Source organism: Corvus moneduloides, chromosome 1 (genome assembly GCF_009650955.1).
Source record: "Corvus moneduloides isolate bCorMon1 chromosome 1, bCorMon1.pri, whole genome shotgun sequence".
Classification (NCBI taxonomy): domain Eukaryota; kingdom Metazoa; phylum Chordata; class Aves; order Passeriformes; family Corvidae; genus Corvus; species Corvus moneduloides.
In genome coordinates, this window is record NC_045476.1 from 84,856,593 (window position 1) to 84,874,026 (window position 17,434).

At 37.2% G+C, this 17,434-nt stretch overlaps 1 long non-coding RNA gene across 1 annotated transcript in view; it reads right to left on the minus strand.

Moving 5' to 3' along the window:
* Window positions 1-1,634: 1,634 nt before the first annotated feature.
* The window catches only part of LOC116447899, a 129,232-nt gene continuing 113,432 nt past the window's right edge, over window positions 1,635-17,434 (minus strand). The window contains exons 3-5 of the long non-coding RNA XR_004241737.1: window positions 6,695-6,745; window positions 3,045-3,130; window positions 1,635-2,312 (exon numbers count right to left, since the gene is read on the minus strand). This is a non-coding gene — a long non-coding RNA (uncharacterized LOC116447899). The remainder of the gene's footprint in view (window positions 2,313-3,044; window positions 3,131-6,694; window positions 6,746-17,434) is intronic.

Consider the following 17,434-nt stretch of genomic DNA (forward strand, 5'->3'; position numbering starts at 1 on the left):
GGTCTGAGAAGGAAAGTGGGGCAGTCATCTTCATTAATTTGTTAGAATTTGCGTTTTCAGGCACAAGGTTGAAGTGGGGAAGGTTGAGGTGAGAAATAAGATTGATAAATACTGGAAGACCTCCATTAGTACAAATATGGCTTTTGTTATAGGGACTGCAGTTTAGTCTTTGAACTTGAGTTCATGTCACCTGAAATCTCCATGTTCATTAGAGATGCATACATTTGAAAACTGTTAAGACCTGTCTGAGAAACAAAGAATTACTGAAAACTTTCTCTTGCTGAGCCTGTCCTGCTTTATCAGGTGGTAGTACCACAAGTGGTTTATGAACTAACCATGTAACTCCATACACTCCAGCCCCAGAGAGCTGGAAGAAGTGAGTGTTGTGGATCTAAAGAGTTAAAACTGAGACCCAAGGTGCAGACTCGTCTTTGCCTTATGTCCAGTAATCATTACTCGGCCTGATTTGGAGGGAACAGTTTCACATTATAAGTGTTTTGGGCATTCCCATAATGTAGGTAAATAATAATAAAACATTGTATGAGAAACAAAATGATGCCATTCCCAAAAAAAGAACCCACAGAACAGAACAGAATTTAATAGTTCCAGAAAAGACCTACAAATATCATATAATCCAAATGCCTGACACTTCAGGACTGAACACCATACCTGCTTAAGGGTATTTTCCAAATGCCTCTTCAACACTGACAGTCTTGGGGCATCAGTCACCTCTCCAGGAAGCCTGTTCCAGTGGTTGACCATCCCCTAGGTAAAGAAATGTTTCCTACTATCTAATCTGAACCTCTAATCTGAACCTCCCCCTTTTTTGAACCATTCCCGTGAGTCCTGTCACTGGGTACCAGGGAAGATAGCTCAGCACCTCCATCTCCCCTTTCTCAGGAAGTTCCAGAGAGCAAAGAAGTTCTCCCCTCAGCCTCCTTCTCCTCAAACTAAACAAGCTCAGAGTCTGCAGCTGCTCTGCATATCCATTCTTCCCAGCCCATTCACCAGCTTTTTTGCCCTCCTCTGGATGCAATGTTTTAGGCATCTTTGGTAGAGATTTTGGGAATTTTTTGATGGGTTAAGCAAGCACTTTACTAGAAAGACATTAAATGCATTAGCATGGGCAAGACTATACTGGTTTGTACTGGATTGTACAGTGGTTTGGCTTTGTTAGCAATTTTGTTATCACATTGATATTTTCACTATTTCACTATGTTTACAGACCATCAACACCTTTTCTGTTTCTCAGGTTGGCCCATCATAGAGTGCTCAAGGCTGGGGGTGCACAAGAAGTTGGAAGAAGACACAGCTGGGACAGCTGGTCCTTTGTTTCACCTGCCTGTGCAGCTGGGCACACATTGCAGCTTCATCATATCCTTGTTGGTACAGGGAACCCCAGCAGGTGATTCTGGGGATTAAGCTGTTCATCTCACTCTTCTGTGTTGATCCTGAGCCCTTCATCCTTCCTGATGTTCCACAAGTTGCTCACCTGCTCCTGCATCCCCATATCCTAGTGAGCCATCTTCTCAAACAGCCCACACCTCCTGCAAGCAAGATAATTTCTCCCTCTGCCCCCACCTGGAGGGACACCACCGGCACTCAGTTGTCACATCATACCTCAGAAGCTCACCTGGGTCCACCTAGTTTTCTGAAGAGGTTCCAGATATGACCTTTCTTTCCCTTAGGGCAATTGCAGTGTTTTGGGATCATGCTTCACTACTTCCATCTATGCAGTGAGGCTTATTCCAGGGATATCACATACCATACGGCATCATGCTCAGTAATAAAAGTTAGAAAGAGGAGGAAGGGGGTATATTAGTAGTTACGGTGTTTCCCTCCTTAATTAACTGTTACGCGTGATGAAGCCCTGCTATCTTAGAATTATATGATGATGCAAAGTGGTGAATAAATTTCTTATTTTGCTTTGATGAACACACAGTTTTTGCTTTCCCTATTAAACACTATCTTTACCTTAACCCACAAGATTTCTCTTTTACCCTTCCCGTTCTCTCCCACATCTTACTGTAGGGGGAGTGAGCAAGCAGCTGTGTGGGTTTTAACTGCAAGAGGGATTGACCCACAACAGGTATTAACATTTCAAAAATGCTATTGCTACTTTCTCCAGTCCAGTCTCCTCTTCAGTTTCATTATAATACCAGATACATTTCCATACATTCTACACTTACATAAAATCAGTAATGAAAAGGAAGTTGGAAAGCTAAAAATTTATACATCCAATCTAAGTATTTCGAGATGTTAGCTCTTCCCTTAATAAATACATATTGCACATGTAACATTCAAACTCGACTCTACATTGGAAAAATAATTTAAAAGAATGATAATTAATTATTGTGCATGGAAATGAATATCAAATCTAAGGATTTTTGCAGCACTAGGAACAAATGGAGAATATTGCTCTTTCCTTTATTTTCATTAAGTGACATTAAAACCAAAACACAAGCAATCAAGTTCTGGAGGATTTAAAGCAAATATTCTATTTGATGGATTAAGCTCCATCAGATTATTTTATTTTAAGGAACATTTGAGTCACATAGCTTGCATTTTGTCAATAAGAGAGCCTCACTGCAAGTCAATAAAAACAATGTTCAATGGTGACTCAGGCAAAATAAGTAGGTTGTGACCCACTGGCATACTCCATTGCCAGTACATCACTCACTCATATGAGTCCATAGAGAATAGAACTGCATTACTTAAACACAGAGAAGAGATATATGAAGAAGGGTGATTTAGAGGGCCTCTGCATTATGGATAGTCACCTAGATTTAACAAAGATGAAGAGTATGGGGTGTTGCCTAAATTTCATTCCACAGACAATTCAATATAATGTCTTTCAAACCCTATCAACATAAAGATAAATAAATTATCTGGGAGTAAAATCTGAAGGAGGAAGAAATTAAATAGAATTTAACATCATATTTCTATAAGATATACTCTCGCAATGGTCATATGAAGATCTGAGAAGGAGAAAAATATCAGTTTCAAAGCTTTACTCTAGAAAGTTATCAATTATAGACTTTTACCTTGGAGAAACCTACTTCTTTTTCCTTTTCAGGAAAGGAAAGATCAGGAGAAGGAGATGATCTTCATGATGTAATCACAAGCATAACTGAAAATGCAAGCAATTTAAGAGCCATCATAATCAATGAGAACTCCTCATTTGTCTTCAGAAAGTGTCAGAACACACATCACTCTTGACACACAATCACAAAATGGCAGCAAACATGAAATTCTGAGAATGCCATGGATGCTGTGGCAGCAAAATATGCATGCACTGTTTTTTCTTCATTGCCTTTGGCCAATCTTAAATAAAATCTTTTGCCTCACCTTTACTCCCTGCTGGCTAGAAAGCAGTTTAGGAATCAGATTGCTTTACTTTTTTACTGGGATATATCCTAAAGCAAAATCCAGGTACTTCAAAGAAGGAAAGCACTCAGAAATGTCATAGAACGAACTACCTGAATAAAGAGGAAAGTGAAGACAGAGCCAATAAATACTGTTGCAATGCCAGAAACTAAAGCAGTTTAGACAACATCATAATGGCATTGCCTACAATCAATGTGCAGAAAACCCTTTTTGACATCATGCAGTTACTTCATGCCATGAAAACCAAAAAATCTAGCATGCCATTTATAGATCCAGCTTGAACACATTCTAACTGTGGCTAGATTGATATGACCATATGACCTCTGGAACTAAACAGTTTTGCCAGCTTGCTGGTTGCAGTGAATGCTCAGCCTATACCTTTCCTAAAGTCTAAGCTCCAGGGCACAGGAGCTCCCCACGGACTGGCTGAGCAGTAAGAGGAAAATGTACAATTCACACCTTAAACTTTGTAACCAAAGAGTTCCTTTGTACCGTCCTTCAGATATACTGGAGGACATAAGTCATTTCAGCACTGCTATGTAAGCCACAAATTGTTAAATGGTTAGCCCGAGCTGGTTTTGATATTCAGGAAACAATTCCACTTTCAAACTAAGATGGATAGTGGAAAATTGTTTACACAGTCTATTTTTTGGCCAAGTAGGAGATTGGTCATAAACTATCACTTAAAATCATCTGAGGTCTGTTGCAAGTTTGGCATTTCTCTTTTTTCCCAGAATTCTTGACTAATTCCACATTGCACTATCAAACAGTAGGGACTGCCAGAAGCTGAACTCAGTGTATAAAAACTTAGCAAATAAATAACCTTGAAGCCATTTGGCTATGACTGTGCGACAATAAGGATGAAGCAGAATTTAAAGGTTTCATATGCAGCCATAGAATAAAGATGTTATTCACAAGTGAACTGCTAGGTCATTTGTGTTAAATGTCTATGGACTTTACACTAGAAAGTCTTAGTCTAGCAGAGATTTACTCCTCTGCTCCAGCTTTTTGTTCAACTTTTGAGGGAGTATAGCCCCCAGCTTCATGTCCCTCACTGGATCTGCTTCAACAGGTCCATGTCTTTCCTTTACTGAACACCCTAGAGCTGGATGCAGCACTCCTGGTGGGGTGTCACCAGCATGGAGCAGAGGGGCAGAAGCCCCTCCCTAGCCCTGCTGGTCATGCCCAGGATATTGTTGGCTTTCTGGGCTGTGGGAGTATCTTGCTGGGTCATGTTGAGCTTTTGTCAACAAACACCTTCAACTCTTTCTCCTCACGTTTGCTCTCAATAAGTTTGCCCTCTGTAAAGAAATAAGCTTAATAAAGGGAAAAGAACGCTATTTTTCAACTTTAATTAAAATATTAATGGACTCCTTTAAGCATTACAGTTGTCTAGAAGTGTTTTAAATGCCTTCATGACTTATCTGTTTCTCACAAACAGTAAAAATTATGGCTGTTTGTTAAAAACTATTACAGCTTTTAAATGGTTCTTATTGTACTTTATTCAATTCTAGGAGAATCTAATTGATTCTCTGGCTTATTTTCTTATAGACTCTTTTCAAAGACCTGTATTTCTATTAAAGAGAGAAGTCTATCTGTGGTAATTGAACTAGCTGCATACTAAACAGTTTTATCTCTGCCTTAATACATTTTTTCCTTCTCAAAACCTGTAAGAGATAAGCTCCCCTGAAGTTTATGTGTAGTTCAAATAACAAATAGGGTAGATAAATGGAATGAGCTGAATAAGTGGAAAGAAATCTACTATGAAATTAAGATATAAATTGTAACTATGGAAACAGCCTTTGTAATTAAGAATAATTTAGAAAGGCATGGAAGATGTTTAATCAGTATGTAAATTAACTGATTTTTTTAGAAAGGTAATAGAAGGTAATGCAATAAAATCCTTTAGTACATTCTTAGTGGCCTAAAATACAAACAAACAAACCAACCCCCCCCCCCCCCCAACCCTAACTTCAAGTTCTTTGCGATTTTCATGAGTACAGTACTGGGTTAAAACCCAGGCCTTACTTTGCAACATTTTCAATATTTGCCTTGAAACACACAATAAAAACTGAACCAAAATTCTCTTTTGATATTTATAAACCTGCATTAATACATGGATCCTCACACACTTTTCAATGATTCTAGTAAATTTCACTAACGTGGTATAACGTTTTATAAAGGAAAATAATAATACAGGAAAGTAATACTTTCCAAAAATGAGATGGGAGGGAAAAAGTAAAATGTTCCAGCTCAGCCAGCATGCAAAAGGCACAATTGAGAAAGGTATTTCATTTCTAGAGCAGTCATGTGGTCTAGGTCACTAACTGGGAAGCAAAATGATACAAAATAACACTTAATGCAGAGTGCCTATTTGAATTTATTCTGAAAGAAGCAGCAGAACTCCAAAGTGAGACATAGACATGAGATGGAGCAGGACTGGGCCTTACACAGTAATGGTAAAACAGTGATACTTCTCAATAAATTTGTTTTAAATACTTGCTTTTAACAAACTTTCTTGTCCTCTGTATGTGTTATGCTGATTTTCCAATAATATTTCAGCATAAGACACTCCAGCCAACAACACATCCTTGTAACTTGAGGTAAGCTGGCTGAGGTGCCAGAGCCAGTGTAGCCTTATAACCTTTAAGTCCATACTACTAAATCTTTACTTAGTCCAAGAGATCCTCACTTCTTTGCACACATTATGTATAGGTTTGTAAACTACAGACTACTTTTTTTAGCCCATCCTTTAAGGCTTTACTGTACTTCAGATATGTTGAAAAGATCTATCGATAAGACAGCAGATTTCTGTGGCACTAGAAAATTGTGTGAGGAAAACCAAAATGAAAAATCTTTGTTTTGCTAATACATAAAAATCATCTGTTGAATACAAAGCAGTTGAGTTATGCCCGCTTTTCACAAATATCTCAGATGTAGTCAAAGAAGTACAGACATCCTCTGCACACCTGTTCTATCTTCCTACAAGTATCTCGAGCATCTATTAAGTGTCATTATCAGTAAAACTGCAGCCATCCAAAAGAGTTTAAGCTCATAATATAGTGTTACAGCATTTCTGAAACTTTATGTTGACACGGTCTGATATAAAAGCACAGCAAAAGCTATACCTTACAAATACATAGGGACAACTTACAGATAGAAAGCATATCTTAATAAAATCAGAGTTAAAAATGAGAGAGCAGGTACCTTGTAAACATGAAGTGCATTCTACCTATTTCTTCTTATTATTACCAATTACTTTAAAATACCAACATTAACTCATTCTTTGGCAGTGAACAAAACTCACCTTTGTAGCTCATCTTTTATTCTTTCTCTCAAGGCTGAACCTCAGCTGTCACTATCAGAAAAAATCACAAAAACAAAGAGATAATGCTTAACTAGATCTCAAAGAGCTTTAATCTATTGTATTTTAATATTGCTGTATTTCACTTCCTCTTCTACAGAACTTAAAGAAAAAACTTGGCAAAGTTCAAAATATGACCAATTTAACAAAAAATTTAAGTTATTTATGTAACTTCCATGTTGCATGTTGGGGGTTTTTTTGTTTTGGTTTGGGGTTTTTTTGTTTGTTTGTTTTGGGGTTTTTTGGTTTTGATTTTTGGATTTGTTTTGTTCGGTTTTGTTTTGTTTTTTAAGACAGGCATCTACCAGAAACTGTTTTGAGTGATTATGTGACACAGGACGCTTATTTGACAAAGAACCATTCCTGGGTATCCATAGGTCAGTTTTATCTATTGTTCAGCTTCTCCAGTTGTAGAAATTACCAGAGGTATTAAAACATCTGAGGACTATGATCAATCCTTAAAAGCCCAGCAGCAAGATGTTTAAGTTTGGTAAACAGCAGTACCTTTTGGCTCAGCCACCCCTCAAGAGCAACTGTAGACTAGAATGACCACTGTCACAGTCAGAAGAAGGAAAGACTGCCCAATAAATGTCCTTAGCTCTTTATACAGATGGCCAATATAAGGATGATAAACATGTTAAAGTGCACATTGGTTTCCTACATAGAATCACCTTGAAATTTTTAGAAGAAAAGAAGCAATCCTGGAAGTCAAGGGACATATGAAGCTATAAAAAACTGCTGATATTCGATATGGTAAGGTAAAGGTACCCTGACCGCTGGAAATAGTGGTTAGTCCTAGCAAATGAAAAACATGTGAGGGAAACTGCTGATGTTTTTCCCAAATCTAGTTCAGGAAAGTGGAACTCTAGTTTTATCAAATCTAGCTTGCCATCAGCCAAGATGGTTAAAAAAATCTACACTTGTTTCAAAGTAAACACTGTGGAGTTAAATAACTTATTGTTTGCTTAGCTACTTCTTAATTGTTTTAAACAACTGGACACATACTATAACAACTTTTTAAACTAAGAAGTAGCAGACAATATTTTTCAACAGCCTTGCTATTATGATCTAACTTCTTGTAAATTTAAGAGCTAGCCACAAATAGTAGGAAGGCCCAGAATTCCACAACATGAAAACAGAAATAAGACAAATTGTGATTAAAAAAAAAAAAAATCAGAAGTCTGGTGAAACAGTAAGTCAGTTAATAAAAAACCCATGAACACTGTTTGCATGGAAACACTGATTAGACAAGAAAAAGTAGAGTTATGGAATTCTGTTTCTTCTATGAAGAGTCAAAAATGAAGGATTTTCTGCACTTCTCCCTGGAGCTTCTCCCCAAGCCAAAGATGATGTTACCCCTTCTTCTACTCTTCTAAAGTGCTTACTGTTGTCAGTGATAAACACTGAACAATTCTTTAATATGTTTGCAAATAACAACATAAATAAAAATACTCCTCTGACGTTTTTGAGATTTTTATTAACTTGCTCCAAGCCATTCTGGATGATTTGACTAACAAACCTAGCAATACAGACTCACAGCTTCAGGGCCTGAGGAGCAATTGCCCCAGCCTTTCTTTTAAAAGCTTCCATGTGGGGAAGTGGGGTTTAGAGGGTAAGATAATTTTCAAAGATAATGGATTTCCAGAGCAAATAATTAAACAGCTAAGACTGAGACTATCAAAATCTAATGAGAGTGAAAAAGACTGAATAGAAAACCTGAAAATCAAGTCTACCCTTTGATGACTGTGTAGAAAAACTGTGGGTTTTTATCCAGTCCTCTCTGCTTGCAGCACACTCCCTCTGGTTACCACAGATAATGTGTTGCTTACTACAACACCATTTCCCTAACTCCTTCTGCCAGCTCCAAATTAGTCTGTTTGTCCATCTGAGATGAGTCTGCTCAGTTACTCTCAGGGAAAGGTACAAACACCTTTCCCAGAAGTTTTTTCTATGATGAAACATGTCTGACACTGACTTTTTTGTCTTCTCCACCACTTTGGATCATTTAAGAGAGATAACACTTCAAGAAGCAAACCAGAGTTAAATGATATTTCTCATACTCTCCCTCCTCATTCCTTTTCAATATGACTAGATCTAAACATCAATAAGATTATTGCAGTCTTCAAGGAAATATCCATGTTCAGTTCCAGATTTTAAATCTGTTACTCAGAGCTTCAGAAAAGAGTGCTTTACTGCATAAAATTCTTGATGTAACAATATATTTAAGGAAGAACAGCACTGTCAGTTTAGGTCGTACTTTGCCAGATACTATTAGTTTTGTGATATTTCTTGCAAAGTTCTGTAACTGAGAGGCTGGTTAGTCTAAAACTTCCACATAAACCCATCAATGTTCACAAAGATTTTCTCAAAGAGATGTATTCCTGCTCACTCTGATTGTCTATTCTATTGGTTTTCATGAATAGGATTTCATTCTCATAGACACTTTGAGTATCCACGTTGAAAGCTGAAACCCATCCAGGATGTATTTTTACACTATTTGTCTTTTGTTCTGTTAAAGTACTTCAGCCATTTACTTAAAAAATAAAAATGTTAGCTCAAAATAAATTATTTTATAGGGATGATTCACAATTTGACAGCAACCTGCACATCAAAAAGTTATTTTTCTGCATTGTCTATCAAACACTTTGCACTGGCAACATATTCACAACATATGTAAAAGAATGTTTTTCTCTTTTATCCACAGCTTCCTTTTTCTCTCTACTCATTATGCAGTTTTTATTCCAATTTAAAACACTGAAAACAACAATATCTTCCGCAAATATTTATTTTTTGTGCAAACACATTATTGTATGATCAAATCTTGTCTATTAAATAAAGTAACACTACCAGAAGTGGTTTTGTCGAGCTTCTCTTGTCAACGATCATAAGCAGGAGGAACAGCTGGTCAACTTCTACCTCCCTCTTTACACAGCTTTCATGAAAACTGGGCAGCAAAACAAGTAGCACAAACATGAGACATCTGTCTGGAGACCATGCCCTGGACTTCAGACCGGATATAGAGGCATCTGCTTTATGCCCATTTTATCTTTTATACAACATGATATAATAATAACATGCCAGATGTTTTGACATCTCTTCTGTCTTCTGAGAGCATGTGAGATCCCACATGTTCCCTTTCCATACAGAGGGGCCATGACAAGCTTGAGAGGTAGACCCATAGGAACCTCATGAAGTCCATAAAGACTGAGTGTGAGATCCTGCACCTGGATTGGGGGCAATCCCAAGCACAAATACAGGCTGGGCATGACCAGCAGGTTGAAGGGGGTGATTTTTCCAGCTCTGCTCCAATCTCATGAGACCCCTGGAGTAATGTGTCCAGCTCTGAGGACCCAAACATAGGTTAGGACGTGGGCCAGTTGGAGTGCGTGGTGACAAAGATGATCAAAGTGCTGAAGTACTTCTCCTATGAATACAGGTTGACAGAGCTGGGGTTATTCAGCCTGGAGAAGAGAAGGCTCTGGGGAGACATTATTGTGGTCTTCCAGTACCTAAAGGAGGACTGCAGGAAGGCTGGAAATAGACTTTTCACAAGGATATGTAGTAATAGGACAAGGGTTATTGGCTTAAAACAGAAATAGGGCAGGTTTAGATTGGATATTAGGAAGAAATTCTTCACTGTACAGTTCATGAGACACTGGAACAGATTGCCTAGACAGGCTGTAGGTGCCCCATCCCTGGAAGTGGTCCAGGCCAGGTTGAAAGTTTTGAGTGACCTGGTCTAGTGAAAGATGTTCCTGCCCAAGGCAGGGGGTTGGAGCTAGATGATCTTTAATGTCCCTTTCAAACCAGATAATTTTATGATTCTATGATTAATTTGGCTTAATTTTCTTGAAATCTTCATTGCAAGCATGCATATAAATCAGTGAAAATCTCAATAGCTGTTCAGACTTTCTTCCAAGAGCATTCCTACTTTGAGATAAATTTACTATTTTTGTAAATTCAATTTTAGCTGTCTAATGATTTTTTTCCCTGAAGTTTTAATCTCGGAAAGCAGTATACAGAAGTTATTTATGAGTAAAAAATAGTTTCATGTCTGGTAGAATAAAATATTGTCTTTAGCAAGTAAGTAATCAGACATCTAAACATTATGTTTCACACATCTTAATATTGTGATGAGGAGGAATGCCTCAGCTTCTGCACTCTTTTTCATCATAACCCTAGAGTCTATGTCAATATCTACAAATTCTAGAAGCACACATTTTTTGCTTGAGTATATGTAAGGAAAGTATGGCCACAGAGGGATTTTCATCACTACTGTTAGTTATATCTCTGAATTGTAGTTCATTCATGCATAGCACTCTCAGAAGGATAGTGGGGTTTTTTCATCAGAACCAGGGAAATGGAGAGGTGGGGAACTAGCCATGACTTATAACTGGAGTATAAACCTTACTGTTCACAACACTGCATACTAATTCTAAAACAACCAAAAAAAACCCCAAAGAACAAAAAACCCCCCTTTTCTCTAATAAGTAAACAGCTTTGCTCTTGAGTAGTGCTTGTTAAAAATCAGTAAGAGCCATTCCTGAGCTTTATGCCCCCTAATCAATGAACTTTCAGTCATTTCAGCTAAATTCATATTTTACAGATTTCTACACTGAGGTGCACTAACTTGGGAGACACAGTTTGTCTAAGAGCTGAATGTATGTTTAAATCACTATTCTACCATTCCTGGAGGTGTTAACAAAGGATTATATTCCCAAGAGCACAATGAGGAAATCTATGTGAACAATTTCATGCACTATCCAAAATTGAAAGAGGGAATGTCCATGTTAGTCTACTACCACTCTCACTCTAAAGCATCATTACAATATAAAAGGAGATTAGGATAGTCAGGATTTTTTTGATCACAAAATTGGAAAATATTTCAAAGGTAGTAGTCTTTCAATATGCTAATCAAAGAGGATGGGAGTAGAATAATATTCAAAATTATTTCTAAGCATATTTAATATAGTCTTTTTATCTATGGGGGGAACTTCCGGCTGCTTCTATAGAAGGATTGCATACATGTTCAAAAAAAGAAAACTTACAAATGTTTACTGTATTCCTTGACATTTTAAATCAAATGTGCAGCAACTGAATGCTTATGAGATGCAATTAATCAACAGTGAATGTTCTCACATTTATGGATGGATTAAACACAGTAAGGTCTAATTAGTTTATGCTTAAGCAACATGAAATTATAAATAGCAATCACGTTTCTTAATTTGCGTCTCCTACAATTTTCATTCTACTTTCAGAAAAAAATTGAACATTATTAAGTGTTAGTTAGAAACAGGATAAACAACAGAATGTTATATAGGGAACGGAAAATTTGAATACATTTGCCAAATGTACCATGCAAACTTATTTCAGTAAAAAAATTGGTACATCTCCAGCTTTTTAATAGCTTTTCCTCTGTGTGGGAAACAAATAAGATGGGGGAGAAAAAAGAAAAAAGATGTAGCCCTTCATGTTGAAGACAACAGAAACACAAAGTAGCTTTCAATTTTTTCTCCCTCTGTTTTCATATTTAAAGAAAAGCTTAGAAACAAATACCTTTAAACACTCCATCTCTACAGACATATAATTTCACTACCAGCTAAAGGGGCTGAAAGGTCAAGAATGTGAGAGATACCCTAAATCCATGAGAAAGAATTTGATGAAGTGCAATTTCTTCCCCTGACAGAGATAACTATACTGTAGCCACTGACACATTTTCCCTTGTTTAAAATTCTTTAACAGTATATGATAAAAAAGAACCAATACAAGATATTATAACAGTAAGATGTGAAAACACTGTTCACTTCCTGTGCTTTGCTTTTTCACTTTTAATAACACCAAGATTCCCAGGATAAGGAAAAATATTCTGCTTTGCAAGTAACTGTGAAAGGTAGGAAAAGTATTTGTTCAGTGCCTTAATCTTGAGTTAAGTGGAAAAGGTTAAGGGACTTTAACTAGTTTGTCCAGTCACGGTTTATCTCAATTTTCAGTTTCCTTTAAAGAAAAATTCTACTGACACCTTTTCCACTTCGTCTGACATTTCTGTTGCTTGTGGAGGCAATTACCAACGGCAAAGCAGCATGTAATGAGATCATATTCACTGATATAAGATTCAGGTGTCTTCAAATGGGGAATGATGTTTGATTTCGCAAATATGCAGCTGGTCTCTGAGATTCTCTTCGTAGATACTGTGCTCCTCTGAAAGATGGGTAAACCACTACACACTTGACTTTCAAAAGTTCTGGTACATGCACTTCTCAGGGACTTAAAACCAGGAACAGTAGTTGAACAAAACACAGCAGAAGATGCCTTGTGAATGAAATGGTATATGAGCAAGAGAAGTAACAGAAGGATCTATGTGCTTATGTTCTCTCTGGTATAGGCAGTTTCCACAGTTAAATTAGCATGAAGAAAATGGAGGACACAGCTGAAATTTGGAAAGTTCTGTTGGAAATTGATTAAATCTCAAGAAGCAGTTGGCTTAAACTCTTTTATTCCCTAAAGTTTACAGATAAGAGAGCCAGCTTCTACAGATAACGAATGCTGAATCCAGTGATGGATGATTCCAATTTGCATTTGGATAATTCTCCACTCCCTGCTATGAAATATTTACAAAAACACTGATTTCCCAAGCTAAAGACAAAAGAATTTAGTATAGCTACAGCTTGTAGAGAGGATATGGATGGCATTAGAGGGATATTTTCATATTCTAATGTTATAAAGCATTACACTATATGGAAACAGTGATAAGAAACACCTCACCGTTGAGGCTCAGCAACTACAGCAAAATTTTTTTCATTAACCCATGGAAGCAAAGCATGTGAAAGACATTAGAGACAAAGTAAGAGACTTCTGACATAGCAGAGATTGTCTTTACAATGTATTCATTAGCAGTCACCCTCCCATATCTTTTTTTCTAACTTCACTTCCCATCTTCCATAAAGTTAAGACCAAAAATAAAGGATGCATAGCATGACAATACGGCAAACTCCGTCAGTATATAGGCTGCCAAAGAAAAGAGATTCTCAGGACACTTAACAGAGGGTGCAAAGCCAACAGAAGCAGAATCAACATTCCTGAAGAACAATTATATTCATACACAAAACAAGCTGTGACTGCCCACTGTCACTACCTAGGTAAAGGGAAAAAGTGAAATAATATAATTACTCCTTGTCATCTATCAAAAAAAAAAAGTCTGGTATTTATTATCTAGTTTGATATCTATCTATTTGATCTTGCTCAAAATCACTAAATAATCTAAAATTCAAATATTACGTTATTAGCTGTCTGATATTTCCCTCTGTTATTTTAGTCCTTTAATGATGTTTAGTGAGCTTAAAACCCCTTGATTTTTCCCTTTCCAACTGAAAGATTAAACTTGCCTAACTTGGAAGAAAACTGCAAAAGCCCAGTGCATCATAGTCATTTCCTTACTTGAACAGTATTTAATTGGTTGATGAAAACGGAAAACAAAATTTGGGAACCTTGGAAAATTCAACCTCTTAGTATTAGAATGAAAACACGAAGGTATCATCAATGGATGCGTACTTGTATTCCAGCCTAACAATTAGCACACGATCCATAGCTGGCAGTCCTACTGTTCCCTGGGAACCATTCTTCCACTCTCCACTCCTGAAAAACTTTCAAAACAAGAACAAAACAACACTGTCACACCTAATGGTGACCCTCTGACACCATAGTTTAGCTTCGACATATGTCATTCCTGCACACACGTTCACATCTTATTCTGTGGTGGAAAACAGCATATAAAAATTGGGATCTTCTGTCATACACTGGTTGCTCATTCTAGTCGCCTTGCCTTGACGATGTGAAAACAATCCAAAATTACCTCATTTATTACCTTTGGTCATACCAAGCCAAAACACAGAGGCCTGTGCATAAATGGAATTTTTCACATTCAGTTCCAAGAATCCTTTCCTAAACACCAAGTCAACATTTTCTGGATCATCTGTGGCAACTTCGAGGAGGGACATAGACACAGAAGTAATACTAAATACTTATAGATATCCTGGTTGTAGTGGAGGAAAGAGTTAGGGGTCTGCCTACTCACATGTACCCTCTGGATACAAGGAAAGCAGGTGGCATTACCCTGGCAAATATGCATAAATCATCAGGAAATACCTTGGAGGGAAAAGTGCGGCCCACGGATGCGTAACTTAGCATCTGTTCACAAAGGATTCGCCATGGAGTAGGGCAATTTGCACAGAATACTTCCACGTAGGTTATTCTCAGTGAAGGATTTAGTTATGCTGGTCCAGAAATGCAGAAGTGCGCTCAGAGCAAGCTGCTAAATGTGCAAGAGTGTTTTGCCATGAAAGAAATATTCTTTCATGCTCCAAGAGCTGCTTGTGGAGGACATTATGGCTAAAACCAGTGCAATTCCTTGTGCTAGCTGAATGCACTCCTATAATAGGTAAACATTTACTTGAACCACTAGGTAGATGTATACAGTAGCAGAATGTGGCAATGAGCACTTTTAGCAAAATGCAGAAAATAGAGATCAATATACCTACAAAATTACTGCAGCATGACATCTTATATTGCTAAGGACTCTTTCATGGTTCAAAGAACTGTTCTTTTCCTCTGTTGAGCGCTGGTGTTCCTTAGAAAATTTGGCTTAGCTGGCCTATTAATACAAAGTGTGGCAAGCCCCTTTACTTCTCTGTCAGTCAGAATCTCCCTTGTAAAATGAGACTAGTTTTGATTTACTTCCAGAGTTTTAAAGGAGTAACTATTATCAGGAATGCTCAGATGTTTTGGTACTATATAAGGATCTATATCCACTGGGTATTCCATATGAACTTGCAATAAAGTCTGCAACTAAATAGCAAAAATTGTCTAGAGTCTCTTTTTGTAGGAAATTATTGATATATGAGGTCTTAAACTCACAACAGTAATCTTCAATATATAAGAGAGAATTTGTCACAGCTCAGTATAAGCTAACACTGCAGAAAGAAACTTAACTTTGCCCTCAATTTGTCTACACTGTGGAGAAGTGTTGAACTGGCTCAAGTGGCCATAAAGCTGGTTTAGTTACGTACTATTCTCTGATCCCATCATATTCATTATAATTAATGATTTACCAAACCTTTCTCTTTTGATAATTTTATGGTTTTAATTTTGTATTACAGGAAAGAAAAAAATTCCTAATGAAGATCTCAGCCACTGCAGATGGAGTGGGAACTAGGTGATCTTCAAGGTCCGTTCCAACCTCTTAGCATTCTATGATTCTGTGACTCACAGCTTTATGTAGGAGATTGTTTTTTGCTTTGACACATTAATAAAATTGGAGTGAGGGATGAACCAGACTCATTTGTGAGTCTATTTAACAATTAATGCTTATCTTTTTTAATGGCCTTTCCATGTATCATTAACAATGTCAAGCATGCTGTACATGCCACATAAATCAATTTATTTGAGAGTAAGGTCACACAATCTCAGGGAGACATGAGTTGAGGATGGTACAGGACTGTAGAAGCCAGAGACCCTCCGCATTGAAACAGCACATGCATACAGTTCTGAGACTTACTACTTAATTGCTTTAATAGCTGTAGAAAGATGGGGAAATTTACATCAGCTACAAGGAATATTCATGTAGTATCCTCATCAATTAAAAAAACCCTAACAACTCCCCCCCCAAAAAGACCAATAAAAAACCCACCATGAACCAAACAAAAAATAATAAACCCAGAAGTGTACATCTAGATTCCAGTCACCTTCTTACTTTTTTCTATTTTCTACAGATGAATAAATATTCCTCAAAATTATTACTCAGATTATTCCCTCTGTTATGAATACAAATTTTAAAAGCACAAAGGTCATCAACAATGACGAGCTCCAGTTTAAAGTTGAATAATGATGACGTGAGGATGAAGCAATCTGTAGCAACCTTGGCCCATAGTGAGCATGAAGAATTGATATGAAGATCCCAAGGGCAAACAAGAAATAAAGTAGCAGATCCTAGACCTCAGGCATCAAGGAAGCAGCCTGAGGCTTGTTCAAGGAGCAGGCAAGTGGAATCAAACAGGAACAGCTCTGAAGAGCAAAGAAGACAAGGGAGCCTGGAATGTCTCAAGTGCAGCATTCTCCAAAAGTTCCAAAACAGCCAGTCCAGCCTCAGGAAAATATATCCAATCTGTTATTAAACCCCATCTGAACCTACTGCTTTAAATTTACAAATGTAATCACTCTTTTTTTGCTGCAAAGGCGCTACAACAGAGAGTTTAGATTGTTTCTTTCAATATGTGCCTCTTTAGCCATCTCTTCTCCAAGCTGAATAATGCTTTGGTCCCCCACTAAATTTCAGATTACTCCAGTTTATTAAAATTTTTTGATTTTGAGGTGCCTGAAACCAGATACAGTATTCCAGAAACACTCTAAAAAGTGCTAAAAGGTGCATTAAAACTTCCTCCAACATACATCTGTGTTACTGTCAATACAGCCCAGAAGGTATTGTGTTTTGGTTTTTTTGTTTATGTTTCAAGTGAGATATTGCCTCACACAGTATCAGTGAAATAATGCATTCCTTCTTTCAGGGAATGTTTATTATGTTTGCTAGAAATAGCAGCCCCAGAGGACTGTAACACTATCAAAGGACTATTAGAATTCAAAATTATCTGAAGCTTGAAACAGAGTATGCAAAATTAAATGGAATTGATTTGT